The sequence below is a fragment of the Mus caroli genome, chromosome 13 (genome assembly GCF_900094665.2).
Source record: "Mus caroli chromosome 13, CAROLI_EIJ_v1.1, whole genome shotgun sequence".
NCBI classification, from domain to species: domain Eukaryota; kingdom Metazoa; phylum Chordata; class Mammalia; order Rodentia; family Muridae; genus Mus; species Mus caroli.
In genome coordinates this window covers 91807528-91825385 of record NC_034582.1, presented here as the reverse complement: position 1 = coordinate 91825385, position 17858 = coordinate 91807528, and the positions used below count along the sequence as shown (strand labels likewise).

The following is a 17858-nucleotide window of genomic DNA, read 5'->3' as shown; positions in this document are numbered from 1 at the left end:
TTCCTTCCTTCCTTCCTTCCTTCCTTCCTTCCTTCCTTCCTTCCTTCCTTCCTTTTTTAAGTGTGGATGATCTAACTCAGGTTCTCATGGGCTTTGCCACTGGTCTGCATCTGTATTGAGCTATGCAGTATAAGGACAACAGATAACTTCTAATGGAAACCAACAGGGTTTTTCTTCCAGGAGTATGTGCTTTTTCGTGATGTGTGGTTAGATACTGTGGATTGTGAGCTTTGCATTGCTTAACATCTAAAGGCACAGAAGTTTACAGTGTAGCCCATCTAACACTGAAGACTAGATTTTAAGAGGACATGCATGTGATATATTTGCTCTGCGTATCAGTAGACATTTTAGATGGTCCTTAATAACTACCTTTCTATTATGCATTTTTCATATTTGAACTTTTTTTCTTACCTAGATATAACAAGATATAAGTAAAAAGGATACGATGTATTGCCAAGTCATCAGCATTGATGAATGTCAACATTATTATAGTGAGGGACTCTTTCTGTCCTGCATTGATTTTGCACTGGAGATCAGTGTCTAACTTGGAAATTGGCTATGCAGAGAGGCACCCATGGGAAACAGCTAGCCTTCTGGATAAGGGCAAGCTGGAGGCCCTAGTATTATTACAATGTGATTTGGAGACGAGAGGGGGATGGGCACAGCCTCTTCTGTTGGGGTATCCCTTCCTCGGATGCTTCTCTGCATCCCGCATGCAGAGATCAGACACATGCCTAGCCACAAGACTAGCTACCTAGCTGTGATACCTCAGTGCTCGGTTTCCTCATCTGTCACCGTCTGTGAATCTGTGAGTAATGTGCACCAGGAATGTGTATAAGTGGTTGCACATCTGATGTGCAAGGTCCCTGAAAGCTAACCATGCTTAGTGTATTTAATGTATTTGGTATCAGAATGCCATTGAAGTAAGAGATTGAGCTCAGACTCACAGAGATCTGCTTGGCTCTCCCTTCCGAGGACTGATATAAAAGGTGTGTACCACCATGTACAGGCTAAAGCTTGGATACTTCTATTCTCAAACCAACGGCTGTCTAACCATCATTATTCTGTTAGTCTGTCTCAGCCAGCTCTTGTTACACAGCCTTGACTGGGCTGAAATTTGTAATCCTCCTGCCTCAGGCTCTTGAGTGCTGTAGGTGTGCACTGTTACACCCAGGACATATTCTGTCTAAGTAGAACTCTCCTTAGCATCCCTGAATAACATCCATATAAAAAGTTGAAGGAAAAAAAGATGAAATTATTCTCTGTATAAATGAAACTGCTCAGAATTTTCTGTGTTAAGTCAGCTACTTAAGGATTTATTTCTCTCGAAGTCAAGATGGCAAATATTTATTGATTAATATGTTGCATTTGCTTAAAATGCAGTTGGTTTCACTTGAAATCTCAAAATTAATTAGAGGTATAAACCGAGTGTAACTATAGTTTTTCTTTTTGGGGAGGGACAGGAATAGGGTCTCATATAGCCTAGCATAGCCAAGAACTCATTATGTAGCTGAGGCCACACTTAAACTCTTGATCCTTTGCCTCTGCCTCTCAAGTTCTGGGATTACAGGCTTGTGCTATCACCACGACCAGCTTAGTGAAATTTTAGATAAGTGTTTTGTATTCTTTGTTCCCTGACCTATGAAGGGGATCCTGGCAGCTCCTTAGCTAAAGCGATGCTTTGCTGATCAAGGCAGGATATAGATGCAAACATTTTGCAAAATTTAAAATGGCATATTCACACACAACGAAAAGCTATAGCTCGCTTTGCAGTGAGTTATTTATGGGCATAGATTTCCTATTGGTGCACATATGGATGCAGGAGAACAGAGACCAGGGTCCATTGGTTCCGTGCCAGATCCCGATTTGCTCTGTTAATCTAACACTTCTGTATTCAGTGACTTGGGAGAAAACTGCAGAGCCAATTCAAATTAGTGGGGGGAGAGTTTGAAAGAGGCCTGTTGTGTAAGGATTGGCGCTAATGAGTGACTGTATTCTAGAACTGCCTGGTTCTATATCGAAGGTCACAAAGATGTGTTCTTCTTTCCTTCCACTACTTAGAAACAGTATAAAGCCAATTAACTCCTGAATCATTTTTCTAGGGAAAATGACTTACAGTCAAAGACATGTGGTGTGAGCGCTTCTGTCATGTTTAGGGAGGGGCTAGGGATGGATGTAATTAAATAGTTGGCCTGTCCTTGTCTCCTTGTCCGTTAAAAAATAGGGGTCTGGGGAGATGGCTTAATGGGTAAAGTGCTTGCCACCTAAATAGGAGAAACTAAATTCAGATCCCTAGAACCCATGAAGGACAGGCAGGGTCGTGTACATCTGGAATCCTTGTGCTCCTGTGGTGAGAAGAGGAACAGGCAGGAGAATTCCTGAAAGCTTGCAGGCCAGCCAGCCCGGTCTGTGTAGCAGTGAGCTGGAGATGGTCTCAAACAAGGGAGAAGGCAAGGACCAACAGCCATGGTTATCCTCTGATGTCTGTGTGTACATCCCGGGATATGTATGTCTGTACTCACACCCAGAAGCAAGTGCATACATACATGTATACACACACTCAGAGGAAGAGAGACAGACAGACACACACACACACATACACACATACAGAGAGAGAGAGAGAGAGAGAGAGAGAGAGAGAGAGAGAGAGAGAGAGAGGTTGGTTCCCACGTATCGTTTTCCTTTAATTCAGACTTGGTGACTTGGGGACTTGGGGTGGTGGTCCTATAAGAAGAGAGGGGAAGAAAACCCTGTTTTCCTCATTTCAGTTGAGTTTAGAATCGCATCAGTTGCAGCAATGATATGTTTATTTTTTTTTCTACTTATGTTAGAAATTTTCAGAGTCAAGTGTACTATGATTTTTCTGTAGTGTTAGATTTCTGTTTCCTCCCTGGCAAGGCTCTGCTTCTTTAACACATTAAAAAACAAGGAACAAACAAACAAACAAAACCCCTAAAAACTAAAAAAACTAAAAAAACCCAACAAACAAACAAAAAAACCCACCCACCTTCCTTCTGTATCTTCTGGGGATGCATGGTGTACTACTGCTGGACGGGCTGTGTGCACCTACTGTGTGCACCTAGTGTGTGCACCTACACAGACATCTAAACGAAAGTGTAGAAACAGAGTTCAAGTGGTGTAGTGAGAATTTTGGTTTCCTTGAAAACTCAGTTATGCTCTGTGGGTCCGTTTTTGTTGTAATCCCCGGTGTGGGATGTGGGGTCGCTTCAGATTGTCCACAGTGGCTGACTATGATTGTCTCGTGCTCTAGGAGGGGTGTGGCTTTTGCCAGCTGCATATAGTTTCCATTTGGGTGTAAATGGGAGGGAGCCCTGAGTGGGCCTGTGGTGGCTGCTGCTTCCCCTCCTGCTGCAGGCCCTGCTGCTGCATTTGCGGTTGCTGGATTGGATTGCTGGGCTGCTGGGCTGCTGGGCTGCTGGGCTGCTGGGCTGCTGGGTTGCTGGTTGGAGATATTTGGATGACGAAGACTGGACTTGCTCCAGGGAACTTGACACCCTTTATCAGCAGGAAGTGGTTTAAAGAGGTCCACATCCCTTTCTCATCTAAGCTCCTTTCTCTCCTACCTAGTGCTGGGGGATTGGAAGGGATTAGGCTGGAATAAGGGTTGGAAGGGTGGTGGATAGAAGAACCCAATAAAGTAGAGCAAAAAAAGCATGCCCACAGTGCGGTGTAGTCATTCAGTCAGGAACAACTGGGGGCCTGTCTTAGAGATAGATCAGGAGTTCCATGTTAATAATGATAGTACCAGTCATTTATGTTATTTTCTGCGGTTAGACTCTAGACCTTAACCTAGCACTTTCACTTCAGTATCATGCAAGGTAACAGCAGAACTCTTATTCCTATAATGTTGGCTCTTGTTCATATAGGTATCTTAGCTTTCATTCCTATGGTGACCTTACTATGTACCCATGCTTCAGATGAGGGACCTATGGAGCTGAGAGACTAGGAAACATGCTTCAGACGAGCAGCAAGCTTGCCGACCCATCTGCGGGAGTCTAGAGCCCTCCTTCCCTTTTCTTTGGAGGTTCTGTGGAAGGCTGGGAGGGGGTCCAGCTTGCCCTCATGTTCAAGAGATCCGAAGGATCTGCTCTAGTCAAAAGGTCCTGGAAGTCTCCACTGAGGCTACATTTTCAGATTTGTCTTTACAGGGAATCATCATCTCCCTTCGTCTTTGAACTTGCCACTCTCAGAAGGGAGACAGCTGTCTTGGATGATCTGACTTATGTACATTTCTTAAATCTTCTTAGGAAAAATATACGAGTTTTTTTTTTTTTTTAACAGCATTCTTTACCCTCAGGCAAATTGCTATCCAGTTGGTCAATTATGCCTTCTCCAAGGTAAATTTTTAGAAGGAGACTCTTCTAATTAGACATCATTCTGCAGATCCCGAACGGTGTCTGCTCAGAACCTGTGTTCCCAGGCCTTTCAGGCCTTCCAGGAGTCCTTGTATTGCAAGTGCACTTAGAACTTGAGCAAGATTTCCATTCGGCTCCTCCCACGGGCTTATCCTGTTCACCTCTGTTCCACTCTCTGCATGCTCGTTATGTCCCCTGGGTCCTTCAGTTCCCCAAGTCATTCCCAAGGACACTCGCACGTTCCCGTCCCCTGACCTCCAGGGGACAGACAACAGCATGGTTTCTGCAGAGAATTTAAACACTTTTCAAAACCAGCATTAGTCTCTTTAGTCAAGACCCAGCAATGCCTACGTTGGCTTCTAGAACTACTGCTCTTAAAAGCAATCTTCTGGTGTAGGACCTCAGCCGTTGCAGGCACTCACTTGTATGTTAATGCCCTCCAGTGTCCAATCAGCCCGTTTTAATGTGGGTCTGATGTTATGATGGACATGGAACTTAGGTGTGACCACTCCCAGTTACACACTTGAGCCCTGCACATGGGTGAGTTCAGCGGCGGTTAGTATGACACAGGCCTGTGTGATATCGGGAGCACGGTTTAGCTGTGTGCTCCAGCATTTGGTGTGAAGCAGGTTATGACAGGACCACGGGCAAAACTGGAATGGGTTTCAGTGTGCCAGTCTGTGTGGGCCACGCGGGGGATTTTTGTATCTCAAATGCGAAGCACTAAAACAGTAAGAGGTGTGGTGTGAGTTTCCTAACGAGCATTTCAAACTCTAAGGAGTCTCCTGATTCTGTATACTACTGTTCACACCGAACTTTTAAAACACATAAATGTTTTGTTTATTATTATTTTTGCGAGTTTCTCCCTGTGGCTTCAGCTGTGTTCCACGTGTTTCCATTTCGCTGGGCTGCTGTAATGGCTTCCTAATGGCTCTCATTTCCAGGTCCCCCTCTGCCTTACGCTGGCACTCTGCAGGTTCCTCTGCTGCCTTTGGAATGACGTCTCTAAAGTACATGGCTGAGTATGTCAGTGGTCTATTTAGAATGCGTCCCTGGCTCCTGGTGCTTGCCAGGTCTGCATGGCCCGAGATGCTGTGAGATGCTATGTGCTTCCCTGTTCCTCTCTGGCCTGGGTCCTGACAAGCACATCTCAGGGCCACTATGCACAGCCAGCGTCTCTTCATCTGCATGCCATCCTCCTTTGCACCTTTCTATCTCGCCTATACTTGTGTTTCCCACAGCTCCTGTTCCCCACGATGCCTGGAGCCCGAGCCAGTCACCCACCATCTGTCCTGTTGCTGGAGTCAGTATGTGAATCAGCTTCCACGGTGACACGTACTGTACGGTGTCCCATCACTGGTGTCTCTGCGCTGTCTTGTTTCATGCCTGCTACATGCTGCGCTCCCACACCTAACTCACACATGTGTGTGCAAACTGGACTCTTTCCACCCATGCTGCATGCCTGGATCGACAGCACAGATTTCAGCTGTCTGTGATACTATGTGCACTAGGCTCTGTGATCTGGGACAGTGTTTTCTGGTTTAGAGAACTGGACCCCAAACCAGTCGGCCTTTGAGCTGCCTGAGGAGGCCTTAAAGATATAAACTCTGGGCATTGAGACCTCCTGGATTAGATCTCTGGCAGGTGAGGCCTGGCAATTTGCATTATACACTAATGGAATAGGTTCATTTTTTTTGTGTAGGAAACTTTAAGTGAAAAAGGCACAGTGGGCTGGGTGTGGTGTGGCATGCTGTTAATCCCAGTGCTTAGGAGGCAGACATACTTGAATCTCTGTGTGTTAGAGACCAGCCTGGTACACGTAGAGAGTTCCAGGCTAGCCAGAGCTACAAAGTGAGACCCTGTCTTAAAAATAAAAAAGGAAAATTACAGTTGTTTCTGTTGTTTTCCCTCTGTCCGTTAGCTTACTTCTTTATACAAGGAAGGAATGTTGCTCACTGTAGAGTTCCTTCTGTGTAAGAAAGTCAAGTGAGTTTATCCATTTACAGTTAACAGCCCCAACTAACAATCTCACTTAACCCTTGGTTTTCTGGGAGGTTGAAGGCAAGTCAAAATTTTGTCATCAGCCACAAAGGCTGGAACTCAGAGGCTCTATGTAACTTACTCTGGCTCATGCTTTTAAAAGACATTTGTATAATTGATCATTAAGGTTTCTAAATATTATTATGTATTGTTTTGGATGGGATTTCTTCTCACGTGAAGTACACAGGCTGGTGAGATGGTTCAGCAGCTAACAGCTCTTGCCCTAGAAGCCTGACAACCTGAGTTGGATCCCTGGAGCTCTAGGAAAGATCGAAGGAAAGACCCGACCCACAGGGCTGTCCTTTAACCTTCACATGCAAGACCACACACGTGTGTCACAGACACACAATTATAGTAGATAAATAAAAAAGAAAAGAAAAAGGCTTAGTTAACTTTGCAAAGAGAAAACAGGCAGAGTGAATTTGGAATTTCTGTAAGGTTAGCATCAGACAGAGCCATGCAAAACAGAATTGGGAAGGCACTCAGAATTGGTTCTCCACCTGTGGGACAGAAGAACAAGAACCTCTGCCCACCCACAGTTCTATGCTTTCCAGCATGGGGCCCACCTCTGTAGTGCCTTCTTTAGTATTCTCATCTTTGTTTGAGGGCTCACAGTAGCACCTGCTGATCCTGTCCCTTCTTCCTTCTCTGCCATCTCCTGCACCTCAAATAAGCCTTCTTGTTGTGCCTGGTCCTCATGGGATCAGGCCAGGCTCTTGCCCTGGCTAGCTCCTGCTCTTTTAGGTATCCTTAAATGGATTGGCTCCTTTTGGACCTTTCCCTACATGTCTTCTTTGTGTTAACTGGAATACAGCTTAGGTTTCTTTAGAGGGACTTAGATAACATCTTATTTTACTGAGCTGTCTAATCTTACAGATTTCTGGAGAACAGGGTGGATCACTCTTGAGATTATCCAAGCAACAGATTACGCCACCATGCCTGGGTCACCCTTTGGTTCACTGGCTTGGTTTCAGCTGGCTTAGCTAGACATCCCTATCCATCCAGCAAGAACAGGGAAAGATGTTAGGAGGGTGTAGCCTGAGTTAGGCAGTGGAAGTACATCTGTTCACGTCCCGCCAGCTATGACCTCATCATTGTCACAGATAACATCAGGGTAGGCTGGGTGATGTAGTCTTTAGCTCAGCGCTGTCTAAACAAATATAATGTGAGTTCTGTATGTAATTTCAAATCTTCAGGTGTGCTGGCATATGCCCTGTCATCTCAGCTCTTCAGGAGGATGAGGCAAGAGGCTGACTTGAAGAGTTTGAGACCAGCTGTGACACACAGTGAGACCTCACCTCAAAAAAAGAATCAACAAACCCCCTATTGTCTAAAGTTTTCCATTAATAACATTAAAAACCAAAAGGTGAAAAGTGAAATAATCAGCGTATTTGGGACAATGAAGCTAAACTAGTATTAGGTCAACAAGTAAGACTGGCCACATTTGGGCTGGAGAGATGGCTCAGCCGTTAAGAGCACCGACTGCTCTTCCAGAGGTCCTGAGTTCAATTCCCAGCATCCACATGGTGGCTCACAATATCTATAATGGGATTTGATCAGTATACTGGGACACTGAAGCTTTAGCTGGTTGGCTACAATCCAGCTAAAATGGAAGGATCTTGCCACTAAAATGAAGGTTGGAATTAATATCAGGGGTAAAGCTGGAGTCACTGTCATCTCTCCTCTGGGCAGTCCCTGCTCCCACCTGTCCCAGTTTAATCCAAAGCTTGGTTTGGATTAAATTGCATGAGATGCCTTGCACATACAGTTCTCTGCTATGGTCTGTCATTCTCACTGGGTTGAACATCTCAAGGCCAAAAGGGCCGAGATTCCCTTGCCTAGTATTTTCCATGTTTTAATTACTTGATAGTTGAACGAATGAAGCAATTGCGTGGAGATTATAGAAAACAATAAAATATTTCAACTGTTTTCACTATTCTCAGAAGAATGCTACTGGCCTCTCCTCCATATGTATCTAGAGTAATAATGTTCTTAGGTGTGTGTGTGTGTGTGTGTTTTACAGTCGTTCAGGGGTGCTTTCATGTGACAGTCACATTCTGATGTCATGTAAGTTTCCCCATTTCTACAGATAATTTTTGGAAAAGCATAATGGCCTGCATTTAGGACATCTACGTTTCCCTGGAAGTTTGCATCTTGTGTTCACGGCATCTGCCTGTGAACCATGAAAGAGCAAGGCAGGACTGTTTGAGTAGGGCCCTCGTGTTGAGAGTTTTTGTGTAGTGTGTTGGGGGAAAATTCTTTCCAGGAAATAGTATAAGTCTTTTGTGGCATAGAATGGGTGGTATTTTACACCTGAAACAGCATTACCAGCAGTCTATAGGTGAGTGAAAGTTATCTGCAATTTCTGGAATGAGACACAGCATGAAACAGCTTTTCATTATATTACATGGAAGGCAATTTCCCAAACACATTCAGCTACAGAAGGTGCAGGCTACTCTGCTTTCTCATGTCTGTCTTGCATCTCTCACAGTCAGGTAGCTGAAGTAATAGCTCGCCTGTGCTGGCTCCTGAGATGTCACGGTAGGTTCCTCTACAGAATAGGCAGAAGTGAGTGAGGGACCAGAAAAGGGCTGGTTGCTCAGGATGGCAGCACCGGCTGGCTCACTATTCCAGCAATAGTTCCCTTTCCCTCTCACCCCCTTTCAGTCCCTCTGCAAACAGAAGCATCTCTCTTCCTTGGGATGTGTTTCCTCAAATCGGGGGGTGGGGGGCATAGCAACCTCAGGCAAATAATATTACGACAGTAATATTCACCAGCACCATAACCACACTAACGCCATGAGCACCCATGTGCCAGCCTCTTGCTAAGAGCTCCCTCCATGCTCCTCACCTGCTCCTTCAACTACCTTAGTCGATAGGCATGTTTTGATCCTCACTTTACAAGTGATGAAACAGGCTTACACTAAGTGGATTGCTTAGTCACAAGCTAATGAGTTGTCAGGCTGGGTTAGCATCCATGTATGGAGCTGAATCCTCAGCTTTTAGCCTGTATGTGGTCCTGCTTGGGAATATTGCCTAAGTGATATTATATACATAGTAGTGGCAGGGTTAGAAAAGGAATGGTCATTGAGTGAGGAAGATGTGGATGGAAATCAAGATAAGTTCCTCCCTCCCTCCCTCCCTCCCTCCCTCCCTCCCTCCCTCCCCTTGTTATTTGGATTTTCCAGTCAGTCTCTCAACTGTATAGCTCAAAGTGGCCTCAAACTCACAGTCCCTCTGGCACCACCACACTCTGCAGGGTATAGCCAGAAGCCAGAACTCTCAGACTTATATTCAAAGTGGTAGGAGAGTGTTCACTGCAGCTCCCTTTATGATTAGGAAGCTATAGCCATAATATAGTTCAACCTTACTTTATTAACCTGGAGAAATGTGAAAACCGGGAATTCGAAAGCTCAGAAATAACAAGCTAGTCGCCTGAAGACATGAGCAAAGTGAAGCCAGCTGTGCTCCATCCAACCGTCTCTGGCTTGAAGGTAATTTTATTTAGTTACACTGTTTCCCTTTGACCTTTTGGCTTTATAAGGAACTCTTACTTGTTGTTTCTATGTAATGTTTCTACTTGTTACAACAGATAAAGTACCTGGGAACCACCAGGAGGGAGTATGTGTTTGTCTGACCAGTAGTAGCTAGGATATTGAGAAGTTGATACAAAACTGTTCCTTTGCTGCTCAAGGGATCAGGGAAGAGACGCTGACACAGTGGTGGCACACTGTGTCAGCGATGAGACATGCCTGGGTCCCCTGTGGTGTGGGGAAATGGGGCCATCCCGTGGATCTGGGGACCTTCTCCCTCTGCTGTGGCATCTGCATAGGCCCCATTTCTCTCTTTGAGTTGAGTGTCCTGGTCTATGGCTCTCTGAGTGGAGAGAAGTATGTGTATGATGCTCCCATCAGGTTGTTTTATACAAATGAGAACCCCTCATTCTCCTGGACAACATGGCTAACCATGGCAGGTGGGAACAAGCCCTGGCTGAGGCTGGGAGTTAAATGGGTCTTGTAGACATCTTTCTCGGGGTGTACTGACTTGTTTTAGAACTGCAGACAGTTCACTTGGAGAAGCACCGGGAGAGCTGTGTTCTGATGCTCTGACAGTCCTGTGCGTGTAGACTTCTCACGTAGACCGGGAAGCTTGTCTGTGGAAAGGTGTATGGGAATGAGCAGATGACAGAAATTCAATAGTTTAGAAGGGACAAGTAGCTTTGAAGGACAAAGAAGGATGGCAATCCCTTCTGAGATGTTAAGAGGAGTGACAATGAATTGCGTCAGATTTATAATAAGAGCTTGACACTGACCTGTTGACATAAACGAAGCCTTTGATAGTCTGATTGAACAGTTTGCTTGGGACTAAGAAAGAGGTGAAAATGGCTCTTGGTGGCGTAGCTTCGTTGTGAGCTCTGAAGGGAGGTAGGCTGGGTTGAATTCTGAGCCTGATCAAGTTTCATTTGGTGACTTGGACTCCCAGTTCTGTCATTCGGAAGGGACTAATAACACGCTCTGGTATGCCTGTGGAGAGTAAATGGTCACCACACGTTTAGAGGCGACTCCAGGTCTCACAGAGAGCGGGAGTGGATGGGAGGCAGCAGCACAGGAAGGGAGCTGTGTCCCTGCGGCTGTGTAGGTTGGATTGTACTATGGGGGAAGCTGGAAGACATCATGGAGGGCGTTAAAAGTTCTCCCCCAAACTACCCTCACTGCTGTTGCTTTATACAATATTAACATATCTAGGCCGATGCAGAGCAAACCTCTAGTCACTTGGCTTTATGCCATTAAACAACTTTCTTTCTTTTCTTTTCTTTCTTTCTTTTTTTTCTTTTTCTTTTCTTTTTTTTTTTTTTTTGAGACAGGGTTTCTCTGTATAGTCCTGGCTGTCCTGGAACTCACTTTGTAGACCAGGCTGGCCTCGAACTCAGAAATCCNTGTCCTGGAACTCACTTTGTAGACCAGGCTGGCCTCGAACTCAGAAATCCGCCTGCCTCTGCCTCCCGAGTGCTGGGATTAAAGGTGTGCGCCACTACTCCCGGAGTTAAACAACTTTCAAAACTGATGTTTTTCAGTGGTCAAATAACCGTGGAACATTAACTCTTACTGTTCTAACTGAGGGACTTCTAACCATCCCCCCCGCCAATGTTTTTCTTGTTTTGTAATCTGTGACTCGCGTCTTCATCTGAACTTGTGGTTCAGTTCCTACTAGGGGAAAGGCAATGCCATTCTTTAACTGTGGCTGGACATTGAGACCTGAGTCTGAATTTAATGCTGTCATCATGTGGAGCGTAGCCTCCCGCTGATGTTGTCCCGCTCTTTTGCTTCACTGGCCTGAAGACCTGAGAACGTGACTTCATCAGGTCCCTTTGGTGGAACACGTGCATGTGGAAGGTCTGGGAGGTGAGCTGAGGATACAAGTCAGGAGGCTGCAAAGAGGTCTGAGGTTCCTGGTGCTCCTCTGTGTTGTCTGGACTATTCTCAACTGACCGGGCGGGGATACAAATGGCGATACCATCTTCTCCCTCTGGCAACTTATTACCTACTTGAGATAACAGTAGCAGGAAGGAAGTTAAGATGTCAGCCAAGTCAGAACTCTCACCTGGAAGCTGGGCTGGGAATTCTGGAGTCCTCTGTTCAGCTAGGATGCTTATACATGGGGTCATTGGAGGGGCTCCCTGAAGGAGAGGAAGTGGACTGGGTTTTAGGATCTGCTTGTGGGGTTGTGGGGGTGGGGTGGGGAAGAGGGAGGGAGAAGAGGGGAGGAGGGGAGAGGAGAGGGAGGGAGGGAGGGAGGGAGGGAGGGAGAGAAAACGTGGGAATAGAATGAGAGTGGGAAGGAAGGAAGTGTGAGGGAGACAGGTGCTAAAACTGTAAATATTTGGGCATAGGAAAAAACCAGTATTATTGAGTCAGGCAGAGTGGGGCCACAGTAAGAAGGTTGGAAGGCAAACGGATTTTAGAGGCACGGTAAGCAATAAAGAGTCTTTGTGGGTTTATGAGGGACGTGAGGAAAGTGGTTGAACTGGAAATTCAAAGGTGGTGTCGGAAATCTGTCTCTGAGAAGGTCATTCATAAGTACATAAGCACTTGGTAATGGTATTTGTGTACATCCAGAATCCATTAAAGTTTAAATTGGCCCTGCCGTGTTTCCCATATCTAAGAATGGTTGGCATTTCTGTGTTACAGGTGGGAAACCGAGTTCACAAGCAATCGGGTGGTTTCTTGGGGTCAGCACCAGTGTCGGAGTGGTGCCTAAGGGTACCTTCCACTTTAGACTAACTGACTGGTTCTTGGGTGATGGGGCGGTTCATCAGGGTAGCACATCCCAGAAGCTTCCCACAGCTGTGATTCACTACCAGCCCAGGTTTGTAGCGATTGCCCTCAATAGCTCCATTTTACAGAGAAGGAAATGAAGGTTTAATGAGCTTAACTTGTCCAAAGGCAGAACCCAGGAGACTGGCAGTTAGATCAGCTGTTCTCAACTTGGGGGTCGAGACTCCTTGCGGTGGATGTGGGGGTTGTTGAATGACCTTTTTACAGGAGTTGCCTACGACCACTAGAAAACATAAGATATTCACATTAACTTCCATAGCAGTAGCAAAATTACAGTTATGAAGTAGCAACGAAAACGATTTTTTGGTTGCGGGTCACCACAGCATGAGGTGTGAAAGGCTTGCAGCGTTAGGGAGGTTGAGGACCATTGATGGTGATGGGCTGCAGCTGTTCTGCTTCCCACTCAGGAATATGATGGGATAGAGAGGGTGCCACGTCACAAATCAAGATATTCTGGAATGGGTTTACAGAAGCCACGTGCCTTGGCTTAATAGCTGTCAGATTTTATGGAGGCGAGCGAAATATTAAGGGTGTGTTAAGACTGGATACTAGGAATTTTGAAAAGTTAATTACGGAAAGCATAATTGAGATTTCTCATGGTTTTGGAGATCTGATGTTAGATTTTGTCAGAACCTCTCTTTCATTTCAGGATGTTCACAGTGTCCGAGGTGCCCTTGAGTGAGCCTTGCTTACAACTGTAGTCTCTCATCCCTTTCTCTTATATTTTATATATAGCTTCATGGGTGGGATCTTAAATCCCATCCCCAGGCATGGTCCTGTCCTGAGTATATGTGATGGGCTATGTGGCTCTTCTGACCCACCTCTGTCTTTTCCCTTAGCATGGCTCACTAACATTAGTCTGTTGAGGCTCAGCATCCCATCCAGGCTCTCTGGATTGGCATTTTTGACTCAGGCTTGTCTTGTCAGGGTTCTCCTGCCTTGCCTCTATTCTCCAGGAAGATGTCAGAGGGGTGGCTGTGTATGTGTGGTGTTTGGGGGGATACTGAATTGGTCACTATAGGTGGATGGCTGCTTTGTTATTGAAGTTAGAAGCTGCAGAGTCACTTAGCCACAGTTTCTGACTGCAAACAATATAGACAAACTTTGGTAATTAAATTAACTGTTTGAGAAGACCATGCTTACGCATGCTCGCAGTGTACCAGTTCCTGGCTCTACTCGGGCAGGCATAGGGCAGAGAAAATCCCACGGGTTCTGTAATGCTCATGGAATTCTACTTCCTGTCAAAGCTATACGCAGTGGAGGATTTCCCAGAGGGAAGATCCAGTTGCTCACAAAGAGACGGGAAAGAGGCCAGGTAAAGCACCCCTCACATGTCTGCTCTGGAGAAGAAAGGCATGGCTGGAACCCTCAAGGGGCTCTCTCTCTCTCTCTCTCTCTCTCTCTCTCTCTCTCTCTCTCTCACACACACACACACACAGTGAAGCAAGGAGGCCTTTGTTGGGAGCCACTGAAGGCTTTAGAAGGATATGAATCTTAGCCATGGGGCTACAGAGTGAACTGGGGCTAACAGTGGGGAGACCAGGGAGAGGTTAGTGGTAGTAGGTAGTCCACATAGAAATGGAAATCCAGAGGTTTTCATGCATCATTAGTAGAGGAGACGTTCAGACTCCCTGACCTTGGAATGTGTGGACTCTTGTCTCAAGTATCCACAGTGAGGCTACTTGGTGAAACGCCGTTGAAATGAATTCATTAGCATCTCTGCAGACTCAGGCCAGCAGTGCTGTCCTTTCCAGCTTCTGGCTGGCTTCTACTCTCTGTGTGTCTGTTAATTTTTTGGCCATCATTCGCTTGTGTTTCCTGAGATAAGCAGCAGAGAGCTGTAAAGTCCCCAGGTGCACAGGAATCCCAGCACACCCTGGCTTTGTTAGAGGGGGGATTTTCTTCTCTAGGCTATGTGTGTGTTCTTCTGGTCCTTGGCCTGCTTCGATGCAGGAATGAATTGAAATGCAAAGTTGCTTGAATACTGATGTCCAGTACCACTGGGCCCGGGAAACCCATCTCAGTGAAATATGAACAACATCTGTACAGTGGCCTATTCAGTCCAATGCTAATTGTCACCATTTGAATGGCATTGGACAGCACATAGAAAATAAGAGTGAAAACAGAAGGGAACGCCTTCAACAAGGCTCTTTTCATGGATGGCCCTCACAATGTGCCTGATTCTACAGCTTTGGACAAAGGTCTGTGTTTTCTCTTGTGGTTTTGTCATGCTTCTAGCTTGTACAACTAGGGGTTTGGCCTAATTGTGGTTCACAGGTCAGCACATTTAACCTGTGGGGAGGAGTCTTCCTAAAATGACAGCTTTTAAATGTATCTTTAGGGACTTTTAATGGTTTTTTTTGACTTGATTGACTTTGCATTTTTATCTTGAGAGATCACTTCATGATTGTACTTCAAGAGTCTCCCGTGCCATCTCGTTATGCCTCCACAAGCCAGTACACGATAACTTCTGCTATCTGAATATTCAATTATCTGTTTTTTTTTTTCAGGACTGGGGATTAAGCCCAAGGCCTGTGCACACTAGACAAGCATATTGCCACAGAATCATAACCCTGACATTTCTAAAATCTTAAAGACAGGGTCTTTCCATTAAATCCCAAGCAGGTCTTTAAATCGTAATCCTCCTGTCTCATGAGTGCTGAGATTACAGGCCTGTGCTACCATGAGGTCGTATAAACCATAGAACTGGTGTTTCTGAACCTCCACACCTCACAGATCCAGTTTCACTGTCTCTTTGTTTGAGTAGCTCACAGTGTTTAATATGCAGGCACCCATTAACTCTCTAGGAAGCCTGTGTGTAGGCAGGGGAAAGCATCGCTCCCAAGGCAGTACTCGTACACTGAGAAACAGTCAGGAGGCAAAGGTCTCTGGGAGTCAGGGTTGGACTTGAGCTGCTACGTTTGCTGCTAGTTTCTCCTCTTGACCGTTAGAAAATTCGAATTCATTTTTCCTTGTAAAATGACCATGATTTCCAAGGAAAATAGCCCCGTGGGCCAAGTTCTAACCGGAGAACTGGGTGAGAGCAGATGGGCTGGGGCAGTTTTCTTGTGAAATGGCCAGGTACTTTCCCCTCCTTGTGTTGCTTCTACACTTCTTGTCTGTTGCGGTCAGAGGGTGGCTGTGCTTTTGTTTCTAAAAGCCCTGTTTTGGATGTTCCCATCTCCTTTGGCCGTGGATGCCTTTCTTGTTCCCCTTCTGGACTTTGAGATGTAGGGCAGGCACAGATTCTGCCTCTCAGTTAGCCTTGTTCATCTTTCAATGATGATGGGTTCATCTTAGGGTTCAATGAAAAAGCCTTAGCCACCAGAGAGGCTCATGCATTGGCAAGGTGCTGAGTGTGTGTCTCATGCTTCTGGGATGTCTTCATGTGTGCACGTCTCTCAGACTGATAGCATCTGTGCCCAAGCTCCTGGTTTCCTCACCCAGCTCTGTACCACCCATGCCACCCCCATGTCTGCTGGCGGCAGCTTCATGCTTTCCTCAGGCTTCAAGCTTGGAGAGACAGCTGTCTCCCTTCCCTCCTCTAATTTCTCTCCCATTTGGTCAGGACATCTTACCAGCTGTCTGGCGCATATAGCCAAATCTCACCACTTTCTTGACACAGCCCCTTCTCACCTATTATCCTCTTTGGATTGAGTCTCAGTAATGGCGTCTAGCAAGCCCGGCTCTGACCCTTGACCCCTCTCAGTGTGTCGCTGCACAGTATGGTAGTATATACACACCTGTTAGTATACCTATGTCACCTCATGTCATTCCTCAGGTCCAAACTGGAGATGGGCCCTCACGTTGCAAAGGAAGCCCAGGGCTTCAGGATGACCCACGAGGCCTTGCAGGATTAGCCCCTCCACTCTTTACTATCCTCACCTCTCATTGTTCTCTCTCTGTCCCTCTGCTTCAGATGTCTGCGCTTCCCGCACGCTGCACGCATGCTCACAATGCTGCAGCTCTGTGCGCATGCTCACGCTGCCCGCAGGCTTTCCAGAGCTCGGCCAGCTCATCTGCCCAGCTTTCCCCTGCTAGCCTTCCTCAACAGTTGTATTTAAAATCTCACCTACTTCCTTCTCTGCCGATCTCCCTCGCCTTATACTCTCTTCTGCCACCTTCTAACATGCTATAACATTTGCTTTTTAGATACTATTTATTGCCTAGCAATACATTGCCAACCTCAGAAATGGTGGGAGTTATCTTCTCTTGCTCAATGCTACAACATTTCACATAAAATATACCAATCCCCAGCAGATGCCCAAATACTGTTGAAGACTCTTGATGTTTTCCGAACAATCGCCATTGTCTGCTAGTCCGTGTCAAAGAGTCTAATGGTTAGACTTGTTCTCTTAAGTCTAGGTACAGGGAACAGTGAAAGATCCTAGAGGAAGAATGCAGTTAGAAGATGAGAGGAACGGTTAGCAAACAGAACAGAGACCGCTGACGGCTAAGCTGTAGGATAAATGTGGGATGCTGTCCCTGGGAAGATGAAGAGAGAAAGAGAGGACCCAGGGACTTGCTGCGTACCTTTTGGGTTTCAGTACTTCCAGGTGTCTCCTGGATCCCATTTGGTTGGAGCAGCAGGCACAGGAGCTCAAGGTCACAGAGTTAGTGGGCAGCTGAGCCAAGATTGAACTTCGAATGTCACCTACCACAGTGCCAGACTAGGCAAGGAGAAACTCGTGGAGGTGACAGTTTGGAGCTGAATGAGCTTTGTCACATGGAAAGCTAGTCTTGGGCCAAGTGAGGATTTATGTGGCCAGTGGTGACCGGGGGCTGATTTTCACTCGAGGAATAAAGGGTAGAAACAATGACTTTTTGAGTGCTGAGTGCTAGACCTGGCACTGGTTACCAGGATGGATCAGAGGTGGGAGTTATATGCTCTTGATGATTAATTAACAGGCCCTTAGAACAGAGGCGGGTGGTGGTGCTGGTGGTGGTGGGGATGGTGCATGGAGTGCAGATTAGCAGTAAGAATGAAGAAGTAACAAAGGGGAGTGTGGGGGATGCCAGGGATGTGGAGAATGCAAGAATGCAGGGGACAGGGGGGAGGATTCGGGGGCATGCGTGGGGTGGGGAGGATGAAGGGAATGCGTGGAGG

At 46.2% G+C, this 17858-nt stretch overlaps 1 protein-coding gene across 2 annotated transcripts in view; it reads left to right on the top strand.

Annotated features, from left to right (window-relative positions):
• The window catches only part of Arhgef28 (Rho guanine nucleotide exchange factor 28), a 297229-nt gene that overhangs the window by 18276 nt on the left and 261095 nt on the right, over nt 1-17858 (top strand). The gene's annotated exons all lie outside the window — the stretch shown is intronic.